We start from the raw sequence: 6008 nt of genomic DNA, 5'->3' as shown, positions 1-6008 counted from the left end.
ATTCCAAAAAGGGTATCATATCATGTATTTATGAACATAGTATGCTTACATGGCTTGAAAGAGAAAGGTTCAAAACCGTATAATACATTACATAATTCATAACTTCTTCAAGCCATGACTATTTCCTTTCCTTTCTCCTTAGCAGTAGTGGCACCTAGGATATCATGTTATAGGAGGAATGAGATTTCATAGAAATCCCAGTAGCATTGAACATACAACCATCAAGTCAACATGCATAAGATGTCATGCTACATGCAGTAAGATAACATTTCTAGTCTTTATGCCATGCTATAATCATTCTGTATCCATGTCATCATATCATGGAGCATATAATCATTCTGGTCAAAACTCAATCATGCAAGAGCCAAGGCATACATTGCAAGGAGTTCACATCATCTGTACATAATATTCTCATGGCACATAAACACACATAGCAGATACATCAAATGCAGATCAACAAAATAATTGCAGTTCACGCTACCTCAATTCCTTGCTTAACGTTTCCTCCTTGATCCCTTGCTGGAGATCCTCCTAGGTTTCCAGAAGAATTGCCTATCAACCATATAGTAAGGGTATGGTAAATTCCATATCCAGTATACCATTCTTTCTCAATATAATGCTACCCTTGTATCCTTCAATTTATAATTTCTGTATACCTTTCCTAATCCTTTGGACCTTGGTTTGACCAAGCCTTAATCCTCAATTAAGGTCTTGGAATTCTTCCTTAATCCATGATTAATCATGCTTTCTTGGTTAATCACTAACCCTTAGTCCTTAATCCAATACTTAATTAAGGTCCTCAAGTCACATAGTCATAATCCTTTAAGATTAAATCACTAATCCCTTTTTGGATTAACCATTAATCATTCTCTAATCAACATGATTAACCATTATTCATTCCTTAATTAACATGATTAATCATTTTCTAATCAATATGATTAATCATTAATCATTCTCTAATCAATATGATTAACCATTATTCATTCCTTAATTAACATGATTAATCATTTTCTAATCAATATGATTAATCATTAATCATTCTCTAATCAATACGATTAAGCTTTAATCAATACTTAATCAACATGATTACCCATAATTAATCATCCTTCAATTATCATAACTAATCACTAATTAATTAGGGTAGCTAACCTTAATCACTTACTAATCCTTAATCAAATAACATAATTAATCTTAGCTATCACTAAACCATAATTAATCAAGGTAATTAATCCTAATCTTCCTCAAATAAATAATCAACTAAAAATAATTAACACTTAGGGAGATAAACATACCTTAATTAGCGCTTAATCGGCGATTAGAGGTGATTAAGCTTGCTGTCTCTCTTTCTCTCTCTTCTTTCTTCCTTTCTCTCTCCTAGAACTCAAGAACACAAAATTCTCTCCCAACAAACACCTCTTGGCCGAATTCTTCATGAAAGGGGGGGTATTTATAGGCCTTGATATTTCAAAATGCCGAAAATGCCCTTCGGGAAAAAGATGCGATCTCGGCCGTTCATTTTTTTCTACTTTACACGTGGACAAATCTTAGGGCACTCACCATAAGAAAGTGACACATGTAGGGACACCTAATCACCATGTGATTTTCATGTGGAAAATAAATATTATTTTATTATTTTGTCTCTTATTTCCCTTTATGCCCTTGAACAATGTGGAAAATTCCAACTTTGTCCTCTCCTTCTAATTTTGGCCGAATTATTGCTCTTAATATTGGAAAAAATATGACTCATCCAATAATCAGTGCAATCCACTGATTATTTGTGTATTTCCGGCCCGATTTTCCAACAATCCTGTCCAATTTACTGTCACAAAATTCCGATTTCAACACCTCATTAAATTCCCCTCATTCCAAGGGTAATCCATGATTTTTCTCAAGTTCTATCTCCCTCTATAATTTTCTAAATTTTATTCTGTCAAAAATCACTATTCTACCGATAATAATTCGGTAGTAAATATTCTTTAAGCTAACCTCTGTACATCCAAAGGTGGGAAATAATTTTATAAATTAGGATAATATGTCACATAATTTATCCATATTTTTCCTTGAATTTTTGAGGCCTCTATATATTTTAAATAATGGAAATTGGCTAATTTTCCTTAATTAGCCAAAAATTCCAATAATTACATATAATTCCCTGATAAATTATTTTTAATCTTATATTCATCTTCTAAGCCTCAAACATTATTCTGTACCCTCCTTTCTATTTTTCATGATTTTCTGGGAATTTTCAGGAAATTTGGACATTATTTCCAATACTGCCCTTTCTTAACTGATCTTTTCAGAAATGACCGTTATGTCCCTATCCTGATTTTTCCTCATAACCTGGATCCTCTACCAGTCTACTATACTACTTGGCCTTAATCAGTCACAAATCATTCATCAGTTAGAATAAAATTATCAGGGTGTGACAAATGGAGTAGAAATAATGATTTGATGATGGAGAATGGTAGAGAGGTGAAGAGAGACAAATTTGAGAGGATTTGGGCAGAGAAAACCGAGCTAGGATGAAGAAAATAATGGATTATAGTTTCTAGCGCATGTTTTGGAATTTAAATGCAATTTTTTTCTCCTTCACCAAGACGGAGCATCAAGTTTATCACGACGAAGCTAAAATGATGCCATTTAGATGAGTAGATCTGTGCTCCTTAATCAGGCACGTTTGCCACAGCATATGAGATAGAATCATTCTTCCTTGATTTCTTTAACCTTTAACCATCTACAATAGTCAAACTCTAATTTAATCCAGAGTATATAGCATACATAAGAGGCAATAAATGAATAAAACTTACAAATTTCCTCATAAAAACACATAATTGACTCTCATATTCTTGATGCACAAAAACCTCTAATTTAACCCAAATTACACAATTAAAAGCTACAAAAGCATAAGTTTGGACTAAGAAAAATAGGTAAAATATGAGACTTATCAACTCCCCTATACTTAGCTTTTGCACTCCTGGGCTAATCATTTAAATTCAAAACGAGAGGTAGGAATGAATGAACTATGCAAGCATCAAAAATCACATTTGGTAATCATAATTCCATACTCACATCCAATCCATGCTCACGTTATATGCTAAAAAAGCTAATCAAATGGTGCAAAGACTAAGCCAAATGAATACTCAAAGGAACCTCCCAAGGACAAGTGTTTCACTCTTAACTCTCAGGGGGTAATTTCACTCAACATCCACTTAACCATCCTCTATCATATGCTTGTAATAGTTATAGGCTCTCTATCACTAGTAGCAGTGACACAAAAGACCAATAGGGCTTTTATTAGGTTGTAATGTTGGATAGGCCAATGAGAGGAGGGTTAAATGAATGGATGTAATGGGAAGGAGATATGAATAATGGAAATCAGAATGGACCATATGCTTGCATGCAATTGAATGTAATGTGTAGGAGTATAGATGATAACTTAATGAAGCTCACTTATTCTAAACAACATTTTTTTACTCTTGTTTTTTTTCCTCTTTTTTTCCTTCTTTTTCTATTCTTTTGTGTTATTTATACAAGTTTTCCCCTTTCTTTCCCCCCTTTTTTTCTGGTGGATGGCCGTGGCACTTCCATATATTTGCCGCGGTAAAGTATACAGAAGCACTCGTTTTCTTCATTTCATCTTGTCTGTCGTGGCGCTAGCAAATTATGCCGTGGCGAAATGCATAGAATGGTCAATTTCTTACATTTTAATAATATGAAGTGTCACTCTACTCAAGAAAAGATTGAGATGTAACACAATTAAGTTCATTCCCAAATGAAAAGGGTGAAGAAATGAAAATGATGGGCTCAAAGGGTGATTTGTGTTTCAAGGGTGGCCTTTTGGTCAAATTAGCTTTTTAAATGAATGCCTATATCATCTCTACCATGTTAATACAATTGTAGCCTCAAGCAAGAACCAAGACAAGTTCTAGAGAGCAATGGACTAAGTGGATATGTCACACATAATGAAATGAATAATAGGCTCAAATCCTTCTAACTAAGCTTTTGTTCTTATCACATTCGGCAAACCTAGTCTATGCACCACAACTAGAACTTAATGCATATGACATTCACACTTCATTTCAACAAGTAAAGAATCATAATCAACCAAAATACAATTAAGATACAAAACATAGCCAATTCAATCCAAAAGTGCAGAAAATTTTTGAAAAAATTGAGCACAAATTGAACTCTTTTTGCTAATAAAGGAGTTTGAAAACAAAACACATAAAAACCAATGAAATACTAAACACTCTCCCACACTTAAACCTTGTATTGTCCTCAATGTAACCCAAAACAAGACTCAAACAGTAGGTTTGTAAATAAAAGAATAAGATGGAAGAGCAACACATCACACAAAACTCAAAAACTACCGTTCTACTGGTATATCTCTCTCACACACTTGTTCAACAGTAATAACCAATCAATTCAATATAGATAACTAAGAACAAGAGAAAAGAGAGATACCACCTTAGTCATAAAGGCTTGTAACTGGTATGGTAGAGGTGGAGGCGGTTGGCTCTTGAATGGAAATACTTGCTAAAGTCATCCTTCAATTTGTACTTTCTATTTGAGAGCTTTGAGACCACCTCTAAAGGTCCCATCCAAGCCTCCTTGAAATATTCATGTGGTGTGGAGTAACTGGGGACATAGGCCATGACATAGTCACCAATATCATACTCTTTATCAACTTGGGGGCTCTCTTGGCAAGCATCTTAAGATAGAAAGACAAAGCATGTAGCGGAAGAAGTGGACTTGTCAATTGTTTAGCTGCAAGGTCTAATGATTTCTCTTCTTTTAATGGTGAAGGATGAACCTCACACAAGACCTTAACAGGTTGTCCTATCTTCTTCAATGCCTTGATCAAGTTAAGTAGCTTCCTAGGTTAAGACTCATAGCTCCACCAAACCCTACAAAATCATCATGAGAAGTACCTTTCTCAAGCAGTTTGGGTTAGTAGGAGGTTCAACAAGCATATTATCTTTACATGAAACATTGCATAGAGTAGAAGAAGTGTAATCCAATGAATAAGCATTAGAACACAACACACCACTACCATAAGGTGGGAAAATAGAAGAAGGGGTAGAACAAGAAGAATGAACAACAAGTGCATGATAAGATTCGACAACCATAGGAGGCACTATTATTCTCAACATGTAAATTATCATCTAATTCATCAATAAAGTGTACATCATGTAATGAGCAATCTTTATTACGTTGTTTCATGCTTTCAAACATGTTAAAATGCATAAAATTGTCACCTACCCTCATAGTGATAGGACCTTCCTTCATTTTAATCTTGGTATTAGAAGTTCTCATGAAAGGTCTACCAAGAATTAAAGCACCTTCATTCATGCTTTCTTTAGACATATCCAAAACATAAAAATCTGCAGGAATGAACAAATCCTTAACCTTTACTAGCACATCCTCAAGCACCCCATATAGATATCTAACAATGTATCCACTAATTGTAAAATAACACTAGTAGGCTTAAGGGTGGTGATACCTAGGGATTTATAAACTAATTTATGCATCATATTAATAGCAGCTCCTAGGTCTAGTACGGCATTTGGAATAATAGTCCTTTCTATGGTGCAAGGTATGGTGAAACTCCCCAGATCTTGATATTTAATCAGTAATTCGGGCTTACAAAGTACATTAACCTTGAAAGGTAGTTGGACCATCTAATTAGGCTTGAATTTCTTTTTATACTTACAGAGATCTCTTAATATCTTAGCCTATTTAGGTTGAGAGGCCAACTCAAGTAAAGGCACATTAACTTCTAGTTTACTAAACAGCTCAAACAAGTCATCATCTCTTTTATTATTAGCCTTAGATTTCCACATGCTTAGAAGATAAGAATGTGAAAAGGAAAGTTCCTTAAGATTTATCTCGTTACCTTTATTGCTAGAAGCTTCTTGTGTGTGAGGTTGACTCCCTTTAGTAGCTCCAACATCCTTCTTGTCATCAACAATTGCACTAGTCTTTTTCTTTAAAATGTTCTTCCCTTT

The sequence above is a fragment of the Neltuma alba genome, unplaced genomic scaffold (genome assembly GCF_004799145.2).
Source record: "Neltuma alba isolate B1F8T4 unplaced genomic scaffold, ASM479914v2 tig00000392_pilon, whole genome shotgun sequence".
In the NCBI taxonomy this organism is placed as follows: Eukaryota; Viridiplantae; Streptophyta; class Magnoliopsida; order Fabales; family Fabaceae; genus Neltuma; species Neltuma alba.
This window is presented reverse-complemented; position numbering follows the sequence as displayed.